The 21,610-nt window shown below is 41.8% G+C and overlaps 1 protein-coding gene and 2 long non-coding RNA genes across 14 annotated transcripts in view; 2 read left to right on the top strand and 1 right to left on the bottom strand.

Annotated features, from left to right (window-relative positions):
- The window catches only part of LOC131419980 (uncharacterized), a 118,960-nt gene extending 114,854 nt beyond the window's left edge, over positions 1-4,106 (top strand). Inside the window, exons 2-3 of the long non-coding RNA XR_009223419.1 lie at positions 2,826-2,998; positions 3,843-4,106. This is a non-coding gene — a long non-coding RNA (uncharacterized LOC131419980). The remainder of the gene's footprint in view (positions 1-2,825; positions 2,999-3,842) is intronic.
- Positions 1-21,610, bottom strand: part of PRUNE2 (prune homolog 2 with BCH domain) — a 350,844-nt gene that overhangs the window by 45,484 nt on the left and 283,750 nt on the right. The window lies entirely within an intron of this gene.
- LOC131419979 (uncharacterized) lies at positions 4,976-11,739 on the top strand. The gene is made up of 3 exons (XR_009223417.1): positions 4,976-6,566; positions 8,226-8,354; positions 11,138-11,739. It is a non-coding gene; the product is annotated as an uncharacterized LOC131419979 (long non-coding RNA).

The raw sequence follows: 21,610 nt of genomic DNA, 5'->3' as shown, positions 1-21,610 counted from the left end.
GAACAGATAAGCACTGTGGTCCCTAGAAGCCAGCTGCTGAGGCAGAGAAAGAAGGGGGTGAGAATAGGGAAAGTAGATGACAGCAAACAAAAGGAAGAGAAGCACTGGGCATTCACCCAGTTACCACCTTCTCTAGGGATTTTGCAAAACCCACAAACCACAGCCATCTGTTCTCAGGTTCTCAAAGGAGAGGGACACATTGTGGGCTCCTTCCACAGGGCTAGATTCTAAAAATCTGCACGTAGCAAAAATCACTTGTAGTAGATGTGACCCTTGGGTAAGTTCTTGAATTGCTGCCTGAATTATAGCATATGTGGTTTTGTGTACAAAATTCTTTACAGTAAATCTTATGAACACTAAAGTCTGAGGAACACGGAGCAGGAATAGAAGGAAAGACTCAATAACATTTCAGTCACTTGCTTTTCAGATTATAAGTAAATCTTTGGTTATGAATGTGGATGCATGGAGGGCAGGCACGGCCTCGCATGTGGTGGAGACGAGTAAATGACTATTGAACAACATCCTTCTTTAGAGATGTGAAGATGCCCTGTTCTTCTGGGAAAGTGCTCCTCATAATGTCCCGCCACATACAGGAACTTGAACATCAAAATTCTCTACCAACAAATTACTTTTGACAATAAGTTAAGCTTTTGTGAAAACATAATTCAGAAATTTAGGTGGCTCTTACAGAAGTGACATTACAAAGAAGTAATCACTCTAAACATATTAGGTAAAGTTCACCCAGTGTCGACTTTACTGTGTCCTCTCCCTTCACAATAAAAGCTCCTCTCTGACGATAGCAGGGATAATAGGAGCAGCTGCAGGTGGGCATGGCTAAGTAAGGATGGGGTTCTTACCAAGGGAGGGGGAAGAGGAGTGGGCCTGTTTGTCTTCAGAATTGAAGACAGTCTTCAGTGCCGGGGCAGCAGCTTCTAGGATGGCCAAGTGACGGGCATCTTAGGACAGGCTCCTGCGACCCTGCCCACTCCCCACTTCAGCAGCTCAGCTCTACCTGGAATTTCTCCTTTGTGCAGACCAGTCCGTAGATGCCTCCCTGCCCTACCTTCCTGCCCAAGGAAATACGCTCACAAGGGGTCCCCTCCTCCACACTGCAATGCAATGGCTGCACTGTCTTAGTTTTACTTCCTTCCCCTCAGTCATTCAAGAGTATGGACAATCTGGCCCCAGAAATACGAGCAACAGAAGCCTACCTAGATACTCTTCCAACTGCTGCACGAGCAATTCTATCTGCTGATCTGCAGGGCGTGGCAGAAGTCTAAGTCTTTGACTTCTCTAGAGCCGGGATCAGCAAAGTTTTTCTGTAAAGGGCCAGATACTAAATATGTTAGGCTTTGCAGGCCATACAGTCTCTGTCACAACTACTCGACTCTGTCGAAGCACAAAAGTAGCCATAAACAATATGTAAATGAAAGGGCATGGCTGTGTTCCAAGAAAACTTTAGGTACAAAAATAGGTGGCAGACTGGATTTGACCTGGGGCCATAGTTTGCTGACTTCTTCTCTAGATGAAAACAACTTGAGTAAAATATCATTTCTCAAAGTTGGATATATATATATATATATATATATATATATGTAAAAAATTGTGATGCTTTAATGTTTTGTGCAAGTGGCACCCCCAAATATGGTTGTGTGAGTACAAAGAGCATAAGTGGAGGTATAGTTTGGGGCTGTATTTATCAAAATTTTAAATGCAGATAGTCTTTGACCAGCTATTCTAAGAATATATAGAGCAGAATACTCACAAATATACACTAAGATATATGTAAAAAGATGTTCACTGTAAAAAAACAACTGGTTGTTTGAATTTGATGGTGATACAAACATGATACAGTTTAAATTTTCTCTAATCACCACTATCCCAACTGTGCTATGTTGAATCTCTTTTCCCTACTTCATGTTATCTTGTCACTTTCAGTTATTAAAATCCAATTCAGTTTAAAACCACTAATTTCTCATCGTAAAATCTTATCTCTTTCACTCTCCTCGCTGGTACTGGCCAAAGCTGGGTCTCAGGGAACTCGGGGTAGGAAGGGCTCCTGCATCCTCTGACTCCAGCACCCTAGATCCAGAGAAGGGGCTGGGAGGGTGGGGTGAGGTGGAGCTGGGAGGGGCTGGACAGTTCTTTCACTCCTCTTCCCAGTCCCTCCCTCTGTTCCATCTTTGTATGAGTTCCTTGAGGGCCCATGGGCTCTCCTCATTGCCCACTTCTCCCATAGAGGAGATCTGGCTTGACTCTACATCTTCAGCTCCTGGCATTGCCTCTGGCTGAGGCCTTCTCACCTTGGGTGGTATATTACTCTGCTTAGGATGCCATAACAAAGTACCACAGGCTCTCTCTCTTAAACAACAGAAACTTATTTGCTCACAATTCTGGAGGCTGGAAGTCTGAGATCAAGGTGTCAGCAGGGTTGGTTTCTTCTGAGTCCTCTCTCCTTGGCTTGCAGATGGCCATCTTCTCCCTGTGTCTTCACATGGTCTTCACCTTTGTGTGTGTCTGTGTCCTAATCTCCTCTTCTTATAAAGACATCAGTCATGTCATATTAGGGCCCCATTTGTAATGACCTCGTTTCAATTTAATTACCTCTTTAAAGACCCTATCTCCAAATACTAGGGGTTAGGACTTCAACATATGAATTTTGGGGGGACACAACTCAGCACATAACAGGTGGGGTACTACAAAATGGCTCAAGTCCACTACTGTCCATGGGGTCACTGCATGCACAGGACACTTGTACCACGCTGCCTCACCATACAGTGATAGTGCTGGTCAGCTTCTCTCTAATGTTCTTTTCATTTACTCAGGCAGGATCAGGGGAGACCCACAAGTCCACTGCTTATGCAGACATGCAACTGGGAGTGAGATGCCAGGCTCCCTTGTGGAAGGTATTCTCAATCTTTACCCATGACTTTCTTGGAGCAGCCGTCACTTGGCTTTGGAGGGGCAGAAGGGGATTCACCCCAGTACTCCTAACCAGGTAATGGCTCTTGATAATTCCTCAGTCTCCTCCTCCCCAACTTCTGCTCATGTAGGCTGGGGTGATGCTGAGTTTAGCAAAGTGGGTCACCTTTTATGAGGCCTGGAGGGAAGCATCTAATCCAATTGTTGAGAGCTTCTTGCCATCTCTGTCTTTGGGGTACAGAGTACTTTGCACCATTGTGCCCTCAGTCTTGGACACAGTGTCTATTCAGTGAATAAAGGAAATTTTCTACTCAATTGATTTTTTTACAAAAATATAAGGGATAATCTAAATGCCTACTAATAGGAGAGAGATTAAATATAGCATGAAATTCATCATGTTATATTAATACAAAAAAATGTCTAAATGTATTGACATGGAATGGCATCTAAGATATATTTAATCAATCAAATTACAAGGTATGTTTAGAATGATATCATTTGTATAAGATTATATAAATTTATACATATTTTTAGGCATAGATAGGAATTTCTATTCCTTCTAGATAATATCTAAATATTAGATAATATCTAGAAGGAATAGAAATATACTATTAATAGTGGTTACCTATATGGAGTATGTATGAGGAGAAAGAGACTTTCACTTTTTATTCTGTACTTTTCTGTGTTGTTTCAATTTTTAAAACACAAGCATGTGCAACATTTTAAAATAAGGAGGTAATTTAAATATAAGATTCTATAAGTCCTAGTTTCTAGAAATCTTCACTCGGGCAAATTCATGCTAACGTTAGAAAAAATTAAGTGCTTAGAAAGTAGTAGTTTCAGCTGTTTATCAGTAGCAATATTATGTTGTCACGTCCCACTGCCGTGTTATCAGGGCTTTTGATGTTTTTCCAAAATAGTGTAGGAAGCAGCAGGCATAGCAAAGCACACGAGCGGAAAAGTCAGCATCCCCGAAGAAAGGCGGAAAAGCCCAGCCTTCAGTGAGCCCGTCATGACAAAGCTGCTGCCATTCCCCCTGGCCGCATGTCTATCACATTTGTTCAGTCTGACAAGTCTTCTCTGAAGGTCTGTGCAAGCAGTGGGGATATTAAAATAAGTAAGACACAGCCCCTACCTGCTCTTCCGGCAACTGCTGAGTCATCCTTTGCAGCAGGGTGTTTAAATGGATCTAATTCTTGTTTTGTGGTCCGTTTTTTAGTATCGGCACTCTATGTTTTTATAGTTTCTCTCTCCAATAGCCTATTCTTTTCACTTTGGTTCCTTTAACTGTTTTTTTTCTTTCTCCTATCTATTTTTTTAGATTTGCTGCCTTTTGTTTCTCAGTTTTTGTTTTTTTTTTTTTTAATTTTCTTCTGCTTCTGAAAATTTCACTATTTTACTTATGTTCTTCTTTTCCTTAAAAAAAAAAAAAAACCCTTTGATTCCAAAAGTCTGACCCCAAAAGTCTACCTTTTTGAAGTTAACATTGTTTTTGAATAGCATCTCTTTAAGGCATCATTGTCTGTTTCTGGTTCCCAGATGAAACTGAGGCAAAGAAGGGAAACATTTCCATCCGGATGGGCCAAGTGTCAGCTCCTAAAGGGCCAGCTGGTACCGTGTCTCCCACAGTATCCCAGGGAGCTAGAGCACTTCCAGCAGCCAGAGCAAGTTGAATAAATATGTGATGGATGCCCCAGCATCCTGTGCCTTTGGTAACACCATTCCATTTGTTTTTTCTGTATTTCCTTCCAGGTGGGTCAATTGTTTCTTGCTTTCCTCTAGCATAAAGTTCCTTTGTCTTTTCATTCCCACACAGTCACTGACTGTGGTTTAAAACAGAGTTACCTCTCAGACCCCAGTGACCCCAAGAAGCAGAAAGAGGCTGTAGCAAGATACAGGCAGATTCCTGGAATCCACTCCTGCAATCAGCTCCATGATCTGTGGCTGATAGAGACAGACACAGAAATGGACACATGGGGAGGACTTGAACCTTAGTGTTCCAAACTGTGAGATTTCAAAGAGATGATGAGTAAAGTGTTTGGTAAAAGTTGTATTATTTTATTTAATATTACTCTTATATTATAATATTTAATAGTACTCTTACTATTATTAGAAGATTTTTGGGCTAAACTAGGCCTCCCTTATTCGCTGTGAGTCTTCAAGGTGGTCATGGAACCCTCAGATTCAAAACCGAAGTATGGAGGCCAGTCACTAATCATGGAACCATTAGGAATTCCTAGCACATCTACTGTCACACTCCTAAAGTAACTATTATTAGCTGGATTTTGTCCCCCCAAATTCATATGCTGAAATCCGAGCCTTCAGTCCCTCAGAATGTGAGTGTATTTAGAGATAAGATATTTAAACAAGTAATTAAGTTAAAATGAGGTCATTAGGGTAGGTGTTCATCTGATAAGACCAGTGTCCTTATAAGAAGAGGAGATTCAGACACAGACACACACATGTGAAGATAAAGGGAGAAGGCGGCCATCTCCACGCCAAGGAGAGAGGCCTCAGAAAAAACCAACCCTGCTGACACCTTGATCTTGGACTTCTAGCCTTCAGAATTGTGAAAAAATAAATTTCTGTTATTTATGCCACCTCATTGGTACTCTGTTACGGCAGCTCAAGCAAACAAATACAGTATCTGATCTCCTTCACAGGCACATCCAGTTTCAAAGAGGAGAATCTTAGCTCTGGAAGGGGCATATCAGTCCTTCCATTCATCCCTTCTACTAGACAGCCCTTCTACTGCTGCCTGACAGATCTAGATGGAGAGAGAGAAGCCCAAGTTAGGCCCCTCGAGACTCAGAGAAAGAGGCGATCACCTTTACTTACACATGCCCCACCACATAGTATAATCACATTCTATGAAGCTAATTTACTAGACTTGATTAATTTCATACCCTCCTGAGGGATAGGTTCAGTAATCATACAGCTATGTTAACGTCACAGGGAGAACTGATTCACTTAGCTATTTCTTTTACATTGGTATGTCTTCGTTGTGTAAATGTAGACACAGCTATTGAGGGAAAAAATGTGCTGATGCTTTTAAATAATTGTTGTTCACAGAATTATAGCATTACATGGGATCCCAAGACTCTGTCTGGGACATTACTCACATTTTCTGGTTACCAGGTCCCTGCTGGTGAATAAAAATTAGTCCTGAGAAATAAAATTAACAGCTTAAGACCAGTCACATATCCATTAAGCTAGCTAAAAACAAGCCTTGAGCTGATAAACTGGCAAGTGCAGGAAAAATTTGGTGAGAGTTCTCAGGGGAAATCCAATTTCAGACTTACATCAAGGACATGACCTTTGATCACGCCTGAACTTAGTCTAATGCATGAAGAATACTTCCCCATGGCCAGCCCAGGGATGGGGCTTTACTCCACCTAAAGCTTTCTTTCTTCCAGTTATCAATACTGACCTTTCCATAGATCAATAATCTCTAGCTCTCCTCTCATCTCCATTTTACCTGTCCTCCTAACCTACCTTTTGCACAGCTGTTCTCTTGAGGTCACACTATGTTGGTTTCACTCCTGTTTTTATTTTAGGAAGAACTATTTCTAGAACTTCCAATTTCATGAAGATTTCCTGGGTATTTCTGGGAGTTGGACATAGAAAAATGTAATTGCTAAGTGGTAACATTTTTATTCCTCTTGTGGTTCTCTTGCTTCACGGGCAATGGTGGCTTTATGAATGGGCTTCCATGTTTGGACAACACTAAATCCCGCTTTTCAAGAGGCTACAGAAAGCCTATGTTACTTACTGAATTTTTGGACTGGAAGAGACTTTGAAAGATCTCTGTCTTCACGCAAAACTACACCTAAACAATTCTGATTATCCACCTAGGGTTTCCAAACCAGTTTCCCACAAGCTTTGACATTCATAGCTTCTCTAGTAATCACTGTTTGTTTCCCAGGCTACTGTTTCAGGTAGGAGTTCAACAAATCTTTCAGTCCTAGAACCATATGGAAAGTGTTAAACTAGTCTGGGAGAGGGTATATTACGAAGAGAATGCCTCAGACACACATTCTGCCCTCAGAGAGTTTAAAACTGAGGCAAATGAATAGGAAAAAACATACACAGGTTCACACAAAACAGCACAGGAGGGGTAAAACGCCATGAGAGGCAACCGTGGAATTTCAGAGACAGGAGTAGTTCCTCCAGCTGCAGGTGTAGAGTGGATTAACCTGGAAGTCTCCAGAAAAAGGCAGTATTTGGGATGGACCTTATGGTCAGGCTGGGGAGGGCGTGGGGATAGATTACATCTGAGCTCTCTTGTTCCCTCTCGCCCCACTTTGTCCCCAGCCCCCACGCCCACAATCAAGACTCATTCTGTTCTTCCACCCTATGAGTCAGAATTTTCTTGGAGCTTGTCATGGCCAGCATTTGGCCTGACCCTTGCTCTCAAACTGGGAGTTCTCCTTCCTTGCCCTCTAAGATTAGAGTCAGACAGCCACTGCCCACGAGGGAAGAGGATGCCTGGAGGAAAATGTCACTAGCCTCTTCACACCTCACCCCAATAGGACACTTCAGTAGATACAGAGGTTTACAGATGTGCACGCTTGCTAGCAAAGTAAATGTGGTCATAGAGACCAGGGGCCAGCACTGGTCCATGACCTAATGCTGACTAACCAGATGAGGATTTAGCTTTCTGCAAATGCTGCTGCCAAAGTTGGCTGTTTCTTGTTCAGACGAGAGAGCTTCATGCTTTCTTCACCTTGCTTATCTAAACTTATATCAAGTGCACCAAGGCTGCAGACTCTCAATCATGAGCAAGGAAATTATAAGCTATCAGAGGGCATTCCAATTCTTCTCCATGAGCTTCCCCAGTAGTTTATCATCTCCCTCAACTTTCAAGCACTATACCTATCTTCCATGTCTGCAGTTCTGGAATTGCCTCCCTTCTTTCCATCCTAGGCACAGTTTCAGCCTCTATCATGTTTCAGGTGGACCACCACCTTCCACCCTCCTCCCCTCTCTCCCACACCATTGCCAGTCTATTGCCAAACACAACACTCAGCTCAAAAAACACTGATTTCTCACTGCCTACACATTTAATACATTTAATACAAACTTCTTTGTTTGACACCCAGGGCTGTCCATCATTTAGATCAATCCCCCCTCAGGGTCCCCAAATGCTCTGTCTTTCAGACAAAATGAGCTCCTAGTTTCTCAACTCTTGCTGATGGTTCTCCTGCCTCTATAGTTTGGTTTATATTCTCTTCTCGGAAATGCTCCTTCCTGCAGTTATTGAATCTGCCTCATCCATGAATTCTGTGCTCTCTCCTCTATAGCAAAGGAGAAGGAGCAAGGCTTTTCCATCTTTGAGGGACCAGAGCCCTTGGGTTACACCTCTTATGGAATGGACTTCACTTTGCCCTTTACAAGGCATTTGTTTTACCCCCTCCTCTCCATTAAGCGAGGTAAGAGATTGTGTCTTAATTACCTTTGTATCACATGCAGTCCTTAGGGATAGCATCTTGTTCACAATAAATGCACAAGCTCAGAGAGTGGAGTTCAGTTTCATTTCCCCCAAATTTCAAAGTGTGGATAGGGAATTAGGAAATGCCACCTTACCCTTAAAATAGAAGAGTGGTAGATTTTTTTTAAAGCCCTGATTAATTTAAGTGCATGGACCAGATTTTGCTAAGGGCTTCTCAAAGGCCCTGGGGTGAAAGGAAATAGCATAAGATCAAGAGCTAGGCCACCTGGGTTCTGATCCCGGCTCAGCCCCTGACCATGTGATCTTGAGCCAATCCCTGACTCTAACGAGGGCTCATTTTCTTGCCTGTAAACAAAGTGAGTCAAAAATGAATTCAAAGATTTATTTCAGCTTATATTACCTTAGCAGTTGAAACTCAGGGCGCAAGAACAATACAGAGAATCAAGCAACTATCAAAATAGCAGGCAAATGGCTTGACAGAGCCCTCAAATGACAATGGTGCTCAGCCCGGGGGCATCCATTCCTGCCTCTCCTACACCTCTTGCACACCTATCCATGATACCCCACAATTCCGGCCATTATTAATCCAGGAGCGTATCCAAACGTTCTTTGTCAACTCTGATGCAGACAGGATACCAGGGACAGAATCTGTCCTTCACTCTTTTCCCTCTGGCCCTTCTCACCCCTCCCCCTTTTCTTCAACTATCCTATTAACTGGAACTATTAAGAAATTGAGAACTTTGGCCGGCCTGGTGGCATAGTGGTTAAGTGCGAGTGCTTCGCTATGGCGGCCCGGGGGTTCGCAGGTTCGGATCCTGGGCATGCACGGATGCACTGCTTATCAAGCCATGCTGTGACGGCGTCACATATAAAGTAGAGGAAGATGGGCACAGATGTTAGCCCAGGGCCAATCTTGCTCTGCAAAAAGAGGAGGATTGGCATCGGATGTTAGCTCAGGGCTGATCTTCCTCAGGAAAAAAAAAAAAAAGAAATTGAGAACTCATCCCAAATTCAAATACTTCTCTGGCAGGAATTTGGTTCATGTAAAGCCCCTGTCTGCAAACTCTTGGCATGTCAGACAAAGGGTGAGCAATTCCAAGCCAGCTAAGAAGAAAATATAGTTTTTATTTGCTGTAGGTGAACTCAAGCTTTCCCATAGTAACCTATATTCTGTACCTCAACCTATGCGCAAACCCCACACCTTGTCTTCTAGCTGGCTGGAAAGTATCAAGTCCAAAGATTAAGGAGTATTGTGATCCTTTAATAAGCGATAAATCCTTCCCTGAGTACAAAGCCATTCAAGAATGAAAAACCAAATGGAATGGAAATGGAAATTCACTAGGATGCACCAGAGAGCCCTAATCACTGGGAAAAAGTTAATTTGACTTTCTGTTAATAGGAAGGAGAATCTGGCTCATTATCCTTAAGCCCCTATGAGGCTTTAGACCTCATTTAGGACATAAAGGGTAACTTTGCATTACAAAGCTAAATCTCCTGGGGATGTTTAGGTGCTGCCGACTGTGAGTGACAACAGCCTTATCTTGTTTTTTATTTGTCTTTGAGTTGCAGAGCAAAGTCCAAGCCATTTTAAAGTACAGAGCTTTCTCCATCCTGAATATGTGTAATTTACTAATAGAGACATTTCCATAAAGGCAGATAAGAAGTCGCTCATCAATTAAGAGAAATGTCATGGGCCATTTTTTTTCAATCACCAGGAAGTTTAATCTAATGATTCCAGATTTTACATTCTGTGAATATTATCAATTACGATTTTAAGAAAACTTTCATCAAATGAATGTTTTGAAATGGATTCACTCAGTGGCAGCTCCCATTTTTCTCTCTGGGAGGGGCTTGGGGCAGCCATCTGGTTGGAAGTGAGCCTGGAAGCTGTGCTCGCCTAACAATTTATAAAATCAATACCATGTCAAGAGTTCATATAAAAGAAGGCGGGTAATGTATAAAGATCATGTTCCTCTCCCTTAGATTACCACGACTAGACTCTGATCTCAGGCAGAATCATATTTTAAATCACCCCTTCTAGGTGGGAGTCTAGTTGTGTTTTTTGGTTTCCCATAGGAATTTAATAACCTATGTACTTCTCGGTTGAAATTGACCAGGTGGTAATTTTTTTTTTTAGTTCCTCACGTAACTTAGTTTCTCGGGGAAACACTGATCTTCTATAAGTAGCGTATTCTGTCTCTTGATTTTGAAAAGTCAATAGAGAACAACATAAGCTCATTTTTGAAGATGACCTATTTATGCAGCTTAGAACTTAGGTAAGATTTAAAGGTTATAAGACTCATTAGCAAAAAGAGAAGTGTATGTTACAAGCTTCAACAACCAATGGCAATAATATAAAAAATAAAAATGCCACTGTACCAGGGCCACTCTGCTTGTCAAATAATTCAAATAGACACTGTAATACGCATCAGGCGAGAGTCCTAAACAGTCTCCAAACTGTCACTTCCTTTGATTTTCTATCTCTATTTTCATCATAGACATAAGGGAATAAAAAATGTTTACAGCTGTGCAGAGTCCCTAATTACCTGGTCACCAAGGGAGGGGTGGGGGACAGCATCAAGGACCACAAGTCTTTCCAGTATGAGTTGATACAGAATGAAATGCAGCTGCCAGCTGTCACTTGCGAGGGGCTGGGCAGAGCTCCGCATCCTCTCACCCCCCTCCCTTCTCCCCCTCCAACTTCCCAGCAGCAAGAGACTAGTCTGTGAGAACAACACTCTCCATTGCAATCTGTCCTTCCAGCACCCGATCCTCCTAAAGCCACACCAGGACCCACCTACCTTCTGAGGCTGTGAGGAGGCTGGCTACCAGGAGGGCAAGAAAGATGCTCGGTTCCAGCTGCTCAGCATCTCCCTTCTGGAGCAGTTAACTGGAAATACAGAGTCGCCTCCATTTTCTGGTCACATGATCTCTGGCACGGCTAAATAAGGATGATCACCTGCCTCTCAGATCTCTCCGTGTACCGGCCACCACCGCTGCTGGGGTTGGGGGAAGGAGCTGGGGCTGTGCAGTTTCATTCGGGAATATAAAATACTTTTTCACCCAGGCTGTGGAGTCAGAAATGCCCCTTGATTTTTACGTCTACTCAGAAAAACTGCTGCCACTCCTGTTCCTGAGTGAGACTGGATGTGAATGGGCTCAAAGTACAGGTTGGAAGGAATTCAGTTCCCCTGAAACCTCTTTTTAAAAAAATCCTGTAGCTTCACAGCATACCCAGTAAGATGGCAATGTAATTACTTTCATTTCATGGACAATGGTTAAGATCATAATAAAATGACTACGGAAGCACAGCAGGATACAAAAAGAAGTCCAACTGGAGGCTCTAGAGAAAGTGAGGATGTTTGCCCAAGATTCACACAGCTTTGGCTACGGGGAGACAAAGGCCTGTAGCCATTAAGCTTGTGGACCCTGGAGTCAGAAGGCCTGAGTTTGAATCTAACTTTCTCTACTTATTAGTGAGTTTGGACCAGTTGGTAAACTGGTGCCTCAGACTGCCAATTCACAAATGGACAATCATAATAAAGTTACTTTAAAGTAAGATAATCTAAGTAGAGATCTTAGAGAGTCTGGATTAAAATGAACTTGCAACAGATGTTAGCTACTAATATTATTATTAATTCTAAAAATGCCAACAGAAATACTTTATGTAGTTAAGGCAAATGAAATATGAGTGAGAAGTTTACATAATACATTTATTTGTCATAATGCATTCATTTTATAGGAAAAAAATATATTGTCAGACAAACAAAACAAAGACTTCTGATCATAATCAGGCAAAATGTCAATGCGGAAAGTAGCTATGGGTACCATTCTTGGAACTGGATCATGAGAAATCCCATGTTACATGATCTTTTTCTTTTTTTGGCAGGGTAGGGTGGGAGGGGCCTATGTTAGTACAGGGGGACACGGCAGTTTTAGGTAATCTCCAATTGACCTAACTCTAATAAAATGAGAAAGTGAATTATTCAGCAGAAGACCTGGCCAAGGCAAGTCCTTAAGAAAGGTTAGCTCCTATTCTTAAAATGAAGGGCACTTCACGTCCTCTCCATGGCTCTTGGGTGTGGTGGGAGGGCAGTGGGGAAAGGAGACAAGAAGAAGAAGGAAATTTTTATATCTTTATTTAAACTAAAAGCCTAGCAAATTCTTCAGAATCATGAGCACTCATGAAATCATCTCTCATGTGCCCTCTATCTTTCAGCTACGAGGAGGCTAGGGTGGGGCCATCAGGAGGGTGTGACTTTGCAGGTCACTGAACTGGCCGAGATCTAACAAAAGCGTAAGTGCATTTCCCAAGGCCAAGATGAGCCAAAAATCGTCAGGGGAGAATAGATGGCTTCAGAGCTGGGTGTCTCCTGGGTGCCCAGGGTGAAGGCTGAAAATAAGGATCTTGTCTTTGTGAAGTGCTGGCTCATTAGAAGGAGTTTCCTTCCTCAGGTGGAAAAGGGCAGCAGGTGGAGGATGCCAGAAGAGGAGCTATGTTGTAGAACAGACACTAACTCAATCTGCCTTTAGTATCTGTTTTAAAAGTCAGCAGTTGATATGGCAAGTACTTAAGTTACTGTCATCAGGCCACTCATAGATACCTTTAAAACATTTATTTAAGTAGCATTTCATTAAATTGGGAAATGTGGAGCATCCATTGTCACCAATGATATTGCTTTTTATCTGGCAGGATGTTCTCTCAGATTGTGCCAGGGCAAAAGAGCCCTAACTCAGAGTCTGCAAGGCATTTAAGGAAACATATTATTTTATTTATTGCACTGAAGCAGTTACAATTATTTTTAAAAAAATAAGAATTATTGCTTAAATGCCACAAGTAGCATCCTGATTATTATATAGACGAAAAGGACATGGGGGATGTCAAATTCTCCAGGGGAGTTCTGTTATTCTTTGAGTCTAATACTGTCAAATTATTACTTAAATAATTGAGGTTAAAAATAAATAAATAAGAAAGATCTTTGAAGATTATATATTGTCAACTGCTGCTTCAGTTGATGGTGTAAGAGATAACTAAAGCAGTAGAACAATTTCTCCTCTCTGGACTTTCAAACACATATCGGCAACAGATGGCCGAGACAAAAAAAAATTGAATAGGCACACCTGTTTTTCTCCATGAGTCTGAGTGAAGTGAGTAATAGCACTCTAAGGAAACTGAAAGCTCTAAGAACCTTGAAGGAATGGTGATGAACAGAAGTACAAGAACATTAAAACTAAGTAACTATGGTCTCAAATTTCACAAGAAGGAGAAAGATGGATTTTGCAACATTAGAAAGGATGAATATCCTTGTTGTGAACTGCATGTTTGCGTCCCCACAAAAGTCATCTGTTGATTGAAACTCTACCCCCTTCCATGTGATGGTGTTAGGAGGTGGGGCCTTTGGGAAGTAATTAGGATTAGATGAGGTCATGAGAGTGGAGCCCTTATGAAGGGGATTATAAAAGAGACCCTGGAGAGCTCTCTCCCTCTTTCTGCCACGAGAGGATGCAACAAGAAGATAGAAGCCTAAAACCCAGAAGAGAGCCCTTCCAAGAACCCCACCATGCTGGCACCCTGATTTTGAACTTCCAGCCTCCAGAACTATGAGAAATAAACTTCCATTGTTTATAAGCCACTCAGTCTATGGTATTTTGTTATAGTAGCCCAAACTGACTAAGACACTCCCAAACTAAGTCTAGCACCTCTCCCTTGGAAAAGAAAGTGGCAAACACCAGGAATTATCACAGTTTCATTAAAAGCAAATTATGGTGGGCAAACTTCACTTTCTTTTCCATTCATTCAATCAGGCATATTTATGGGGTGTCTACTATATGGCAGGTGCACTAGGGGTACAGTGATGAACAGGAAACCTCTGCTTTCCTGGAGGGTACATTCTCATAGGTGGAGACATACAAAACAAAATCAATTAAACAAATAAACAGAAAATCTTTTCAGATAGAAAAAAAGTGGTAGGAGGAAAATAAAGCAGGGCAGTGGGATGGAGCAGGGTTCTCAACCTTGGCACTATTGATATTTGCGGCTGGATAATCCTTTGGTGTTGGGGCTCTCTTGTGCATTGTAGGATATGTAGCAGCATCTGTGGTCTCTATCTGTTAGATGATAGTCGCATCTGCCCCAATAGTGACAACCAAAAATGTCTCTGGATATTGCCAAATGTTCCCTGGGGGGAATCACCCCGGTTGAGAACCACTGGGCTAGAATAACCTGGGGGTATAGTTACTGCTACTCTAGACGGAGCAATTATAGAAGGTCTCTCTGGGGACCCACAATGAAAATAAGCCAGCCATGTCAAGAGAGTTCTAGACAGAGTACAGCTGGCACTAAATCACTAAATTGGAAATGAGTCTGGCATGCAAGACTGAGGGCTAATGGAGAGAGTGGTCTTAGTGATGAGAGATGTAAGCAGCAACGGGGACACATGGGACTTCATAGGCTATAGTAAAGAATTAGGATTTTATTCCAAAATAAATAAGAAGGCATTGGAGGGTTTTAAGAAGGTGGGTAATGATAGGACAATATTTACATTTGAAAGGCTCACTCAAGCCAGTGAATGAAGAAAGGATGGTAGGGCCAGGTTGACAGGATGGATGGATACAAGAGACTAGTTGAAGGATCCATGTGGGCTGACCTGGGCAGGGCTGCCACATAAGGGTGGGTGGGTATGTGTATGCTGGAGTGATAGCTTACAGATAAGAAATGGGGGCTCAGGAAGGTAATTATATTCAGCTAGATCATTATAATAAAGTTGAGAAGGAGGCCAATTCCAATATGGTTAGAAGAAAGAGCCAGGTCTAAGAAAGTCTCCAGTCCCCTTTTGAACTGGAATTGGAAGTTAGCAGTAGGGAAATGTGAATATCGTGGGGCCCCATGAACTCGTAGTTCAGTTAAGGAGATGCTGGTGGAAGTCAACAGTGATTGGTGCCCAGCAGCAAAAGCAGGGACCTCTGAGGTTAAACAGAAAGAACATGAAACAAGAAGAAAGTCAGTGTAGCAATATTAATATCAGGGAAAAAAAAAGATGAAAGCAGAATTTAATAAAGTAGAAAACAAATAAACAATAGAAAAAAATAAAAATAAAAACCAAATTTAGTAATGAGAAGAGACTAATAAAATGAACCCATCTCTGGGGCCGGCCCGGTGGCGCAAGCAGTTAAGTGCGCGCGCTCCGCTGCGGCGGCCCAGGGTTCGCTGGTTCGGATCCCGGGCGCGCACTGACGCACTGCTTGGTAAGCCATGCTGTGGCGGCGTCCCATATAAAGTGGAGGAAGATGGGCACCGATGTTAGCCCAGGGCCGTCTTCCTCAGCAAAAAAAAAAAAAAAAAGAGGAGGATTGGCGGATGTTAGCTCAGGGCTGATCTCCTCACAAAAAAAAAAAAAAAAAAAAAAAAAATGAACCCATCTCTGCAAAGATTGAAAAAGGAAAAATGAAGACACAAATAAATAATATTAGGAATAAAAAAAGAATGATATAACTACAGACATAGTAGAGATTGAAAAAATAATAGAATATATGAACAATTTTATTCTAAAAATTTTGAAAACTAAAAATATTTTTTCTAGAAAAATATTAAATAGCAAAGTTGACTCAGGAAAAATCAGAAAACTTGAATAGATCAGTAATCATTAAGAATCAAACTACTAGTAAAAAAAAAATCTATCCCCTCAAATAAGCAAGAGAAGCAGATGGTTTTACTAATGACTGTTACCGAACCCTCACGTATTAGATGAACCCCCCCTGGATTATACAAGTCATTCCAAAGAACAGAAAAAAGAAGGAAAGCTCCTTAGTTTGTTTTATGGTGCCAATATAACTTTGTTTCCCAAACAAGACAAGAGCTGTATGATGAAGGAAAATTATTGGCCAGGGTCATTTATGAAAATCGAAAAGACTTCACATGTTGTAGGGAAACTAGATACTCTATCAAGTTTCCAACATTCACTCATATAAATGACTTTACTATCTTCCCTTCAATTAATATTTGACTTAAAATCACAACTTAACAAGCACAAATGCTGTTTAAGGCGGTGTGGGATATAAAGACATATAAACCATAATCACAGCCTGGAGTGGCCTACATCCAGGTAGGTTAATAAAAGAGTCTCACTATAGTAAGTATAACATGAGGCAGAATGTGAGGAAGACCAACGTGAGGAGATTCAGGAGAGAGGAGATTCCTTCTGTTTGATAAGACTGGAGAATGTTTTAGGAAAAAAGAGGCATTTGGTCTGGGTCTTAAATGAAAAGTAGAATTTCAATATGCAGAAAATAGCATAGAGGAGCAAGAAATTAAAAGATGTGCTAATAGCAAAGAGGCAAGGAAAAAAATGAAGCCTCTTCAAAGGAACAGTGGACAGTCCTATGAAGAGGTTATATGAACTTATTTATACACTCACTTTAAGGCAACACTGGTAGATGTATAAAAATCCACCATGGGGCCAGCCCTGTGGCTTAGCGGTTAAGTACCCACGCTCCACTACTGGCGGCCCGGGTTCTGATCCCGGGCGCACACCGACACACTGCTTCTCCAGCCATGCTGAGGCCGTGTCCCACATACAGCAACTAGAAGGATGTGCAGCTATGACATACAACCATCTACTGGGGCTTTGGGGGAAAAATAAATAAAATAAAATTATTAAAAAAAAAATAAAATCCACCATGACATGACTTAGAAATAGCTGGGAAACAAAAAAAAGAATGACAGGACCACAACATGGAGTTAGGACTTAGACAAATATAATAAAATACGTATTCTAGAATTCTATACATTTGATATGGGTGAGTGATAAATTTGGTTGTGAAATGTAAGCTTTCAAGGAGCCAACTTAAAAGGATAAACATGACCAATTACATAAATGTTATTAATTAAAGGAAGTCACATTCCAAAACTAACAGTCAAGATGGAGATTAGATTGGATTTGCTCATGAGACCACATGTATTCTGGTTAAAAAATCATGGTCTCAATAACATCCTCAGCATAGAGATGAGTTTCACTGGGCTGACCCAAATTTTTCCATCAAGGTAAGCCAATGGCATACAATGAAATCAATACAAGATAAAGAAACTCTATGTTATCCCCTGCAGCATGGTACAGGTACATAGTTCTCTGCTGGTTTGGGCTTAATCCAGGGCAGATTTTAGAACATGTAAAGGAACATATACACCACATATTTTTCACTCATTCTTCCATAAATTATGATTCTGAGTTGATCAACATTCTGAGATAGTTTCTGGGAATGAATTAAACATTTTACTCTTTGGTTTACTCCTTGGCAATTACCTAGAACAAAACTCTCTTTTGTTGACTTAAAAAGAAACTACATCCCTTAACCAACAGTTAAAATGGAGGGAAGGTAGCATTCTAATTTCCTCCCTTGGTATAGCTTGGATTTCTACAGAGGGTGACGAGATCCTGGAGTGACTTTTTGATAGCCTTTGTTCTAAAAGAACACTCACATGGATCTTGGAAACAGATCCTCCAACGCACGGAGGAAGAGTTAACTAATCCTGCCTGTTAATATATCTCAGTACATTTTTCAGAAGCTGAGGTTCCACCACTCTCCAACTAAGGCAACTGTGCTGAATAACTTCTGTTTGCTTCTTCAGGTCCCCTCTCCTACTTTCTCCACCTTGCTCTGCCCCAGGAGGCTCCCTCTTCCTCTGACCTCCACTTGGTTTTGACAAATCAGGGCAGCTGGTAGGAGATCCGAGGAAAGAGGGAGGCAAGGATATGCACTCACCTGGCTCCCTCCCTGTGGGAATGCCTCAGGCTGGCTGTATCCCTCTATAGTAGGTCACTGCTCCTCTCAGAGGGGCCCTTTCTACCTGAAATTCTCCTTCTAGGTTCTACTAATCACCCCCTCCCCTCACCCCTGAGGCCTAGGAATAATAACAGCTCTACTGTTTACTATTCCTGGGTTATGACACTATTCCTTGTGAGTTCCTCACACTTTGCCTCCATTTTTGTGAACATTCCCTTTATTAAATATTTCTCGAACTATCTATATTTCAATGTGTCATCTCTCTCCTGCTGGGTCCCTGATACACTAACACACCCTGCTTTTGAAAGCCATGACTTCTTGTCCTCCTCAAATACCATCAATTTTCACGGAGGTCTTTTTCTCTGACATTAGTTTTGAGATTTTGCTATTCCAGCTAGAGGAGCACCTTGGATTTTTCCTCAAAATAAGAAGCCAATATAACACAAAAGGGCTCCTCTGTGGGTGTTCCTCCCACAGGACAGCTGAATTGCACCGCCTCATCATGGCATTCACGGCTTTCTCTTGCTATAAAATCCCTCACCACAAAATACCACATCTATAAATATTTAGAAAACATAAATGTACATTGAGGGGCTTTGATTCTCTTGCTTCCCTCTGGCCTCTGGCCACTCAAGTTGGCCCCACACACCACAGATGGGGAGTAGCTGTCCCGGATTTGCTGTGGTGGGAAATACCTGTTCAGATGTGATAAGAGCTCAGTCGGTCACATGACAGGGTGAGGCGTCAGAGGTGAGCTCTGGCTCAGTTATTCTCAAAATATCTTGTTGGGAACTTTGGGTATTAAACTTGATAGGCCTTTCAATGGGGGAGAATAGGAATAAATACATCAACCTACAGAAGTTCAAAAAAATGATCGTTTTGGCCTCTGTGTCTTATTGACAAGCACTGGGCTAGAAGGGAAAAGACTTAAGTTCAGGTCCCAACGTTACCACTTTTTCTCATTTCTGGATGACATTAAACAGCTCACTTAGTCAGTTAGCTTGTCTATGAAATAGGAATAATAAAACTTGCCCTGCCTATCGCAAATGGCGATTGGGTGGACCAAAGAAAATAACATATTTGTCTCTCCACAAGCACTTATTGGAAGTCTGGGTAGGGCTGGCCAGAAGTGCAGAGGTGGCAGGGGAGGGGTGGGGTGGGGAAGGAGACATAAAAAAACATTATTTTTTTTAAAAAAAGGAGACTAAGGCCTGAATTAAAGTGCAAATTTAAAGAACTTTTAATGAAACTTAACTATCACCGCCAACTCACCAAACATAACACACCAAATGATCAAAAATAATTACAAAAATAAATGAACACAGAGTCAGTGACAAGTTTGGTCTTCCAGGTTTGGTCCAGGGCAAAGCCAAAAAACAGTGAATAAACAAGGGAACGCTGTCGTTTATAGAAGATCAACTTACCTTGGAGAAAGGGCAAATGTTTGGAACCGGTGTGGAGCCCATCCAAACAGCAAGCCTCAGAGAGGGGCAGTCTGTGCTCACAGAACCTGATTCTCCTGAGAGCCCAAATGTGTCATTACCCAACATTGACAGAAAGAGTCAACAGATTACTTCTTTACCTGTTTTTCATTTTCAATATTCACATGGGTTTAAGACCCAATGTGCTAACTCCTCAACCATTAGTCACAGTCAGAAAAAGCCTAATTTCAGAAAGTCTCAAGAAAAACATAAAAAGATTTAATGGTGTTATTCCCAGGCAGGGAAGACAAGATCTTTTCTATAGTCTGGTTGGACAGGAAAAAAAGCCCCAAGATCACTAATTTAAAAAGAAAAAAATGCACAGAGATCACTGTAAGAAGAGGTCTTGTGGAGGACAAAATATATTGTGTTTGAAGATCATTTTTATTTTAGGGAGTACCAAATAACTCACCTCACAGAGCTAGGAGACAAGATACAGCTCCACAAATATAAGGATCAGGTTACTTCTAAATATTCTGTTTCAAAAGTGTATGTGACAACAGTCTCCCCTTCCTTCCCTTCCCCATCCCCCCCCATCCCCCTGAACCCCACTGCTGCATGTATCTCCAAAAGATGGGACAAGTACTGTCAGTTTTCTTAGTCTTCTTGGAAATTATTTCCTTTCACCACCCTGCACAGCTATTTCCTTGCCCCACAACTAAAGAAAGCCAATACATTTGTATATCAATTGTCTCACTTTTATATAATTCAGATGGTGACTTTATAAAGGTAATGGTTTGACACTCACTTAGTATTTAGTTCAGGCTTTTGAATACAACCTATGATGGTTAATGTTACATGTAGGCTACGGTGCCCAGTTATTTGGTCAAACACCAGTCTAGATGTTGCTGTGAAGGTACTTTTTAGATGTGATTAACACTGAAATCAGCAGACTTTGAATGAGGTAGATTACCCTCCAGAATGTGGGTGGGCTTCATCCAATCAGTTGAAGGCCTTAAGAGAAAAGTCTGAAGTTTCCTGAAGGACTTCTCCTCAAAACAGCAACACAGAGGCTCTGTCTGAGTTTTCAGCCTGCTGTCCTGCAGAATTCGGACTCAAGACTACAACAACCTGGGGCCGGCCCGGTGGCGCAAACGGTTAAGTGTGTGAGCTCCGCTGCGGCCGCCCGGGGTTTGCCGGTTTGGATCTCGGGCATGCACCGACGCACTGCTTGGCAGGCCATGCTGTGGCGGCATCCCATATAAAATGGAGGAAGATGGGTATGGATGTTAGCCCAGGGCCAGTCTTCCTCAGCAAAAAGAGGAGGATTGGCAGATGTTAGCTCAGGGCCAATCTTCCTCACCAAAAAAAAAAAAAAAGACTACAACTCTAGCCCACTGGCCTGTCCTATAGATTTCAGACTTGCAAGCCCCTAAAATTGAGTGATCCAATTTTAATTCCTTAAAACATTTCCTCTCTCTCTCTCTCCATGTACATATATATATCCTATTGCTCCTATAGGTTTGGTTTCTCTGGAGAACCCTGACTAATACACAATCAAATTACCCTTTCTTCATACAACATCCTCGCAACCACACATCCTTTAAAATAAGCATCTAAATGGTTCTTCACTTTAGGAAAGATTTGTGTGCTACAGACGTTCTCTGTGACCACACAGGAAGATCAGGCAATGGGACCGATCCTAGGGAACTAGAACAGAGAGCTGAAAATCTCAAGGGAGAGAGTTTATCTCCCAGCTTTCACAACAAGTTTTGTTAACAAGAGTCAGTAGGTGGAATACAAGGAGAAAAGGCATCTCTCTAATGTTTTCTCAGGTTTTAAATATGTGGTTTACTGCTCTCAAAACAGTGTGGGAGCTGAGGGGGGTGTGGCTGGGTGGGGGGAGGACCAGAAGCCGATTTGCAGCTGGTGTGTCGTATTGCAGATACTATCAGCCTATTCCTATGTCTGAAGACCACGTTTTTCAGGATAGTCTTGATCTGGGGTATTCTGTGCTATGATGAGATTTTGTGTC

Source organism: Diceros bicornis, chromosome 22, assembly GCF_020826845.1.
Source record: "Diceros bicornis minor isolate mBicDic1 chromosome 22, mDicBic1.mat.cur, whole genome shotgun sequence".
Lineage (NCBI taxonomy): Eukaryota > Metazoa > Chordata > Mammalia > Perissodactyla > Rhinocerotidae > Diceros > Diceros bicornis.
The sequence above is the reverse complement of the archived record's forward strand: the minus strand, read 5'-3'. Positions and strand labels throughout refer to the sequence as shown.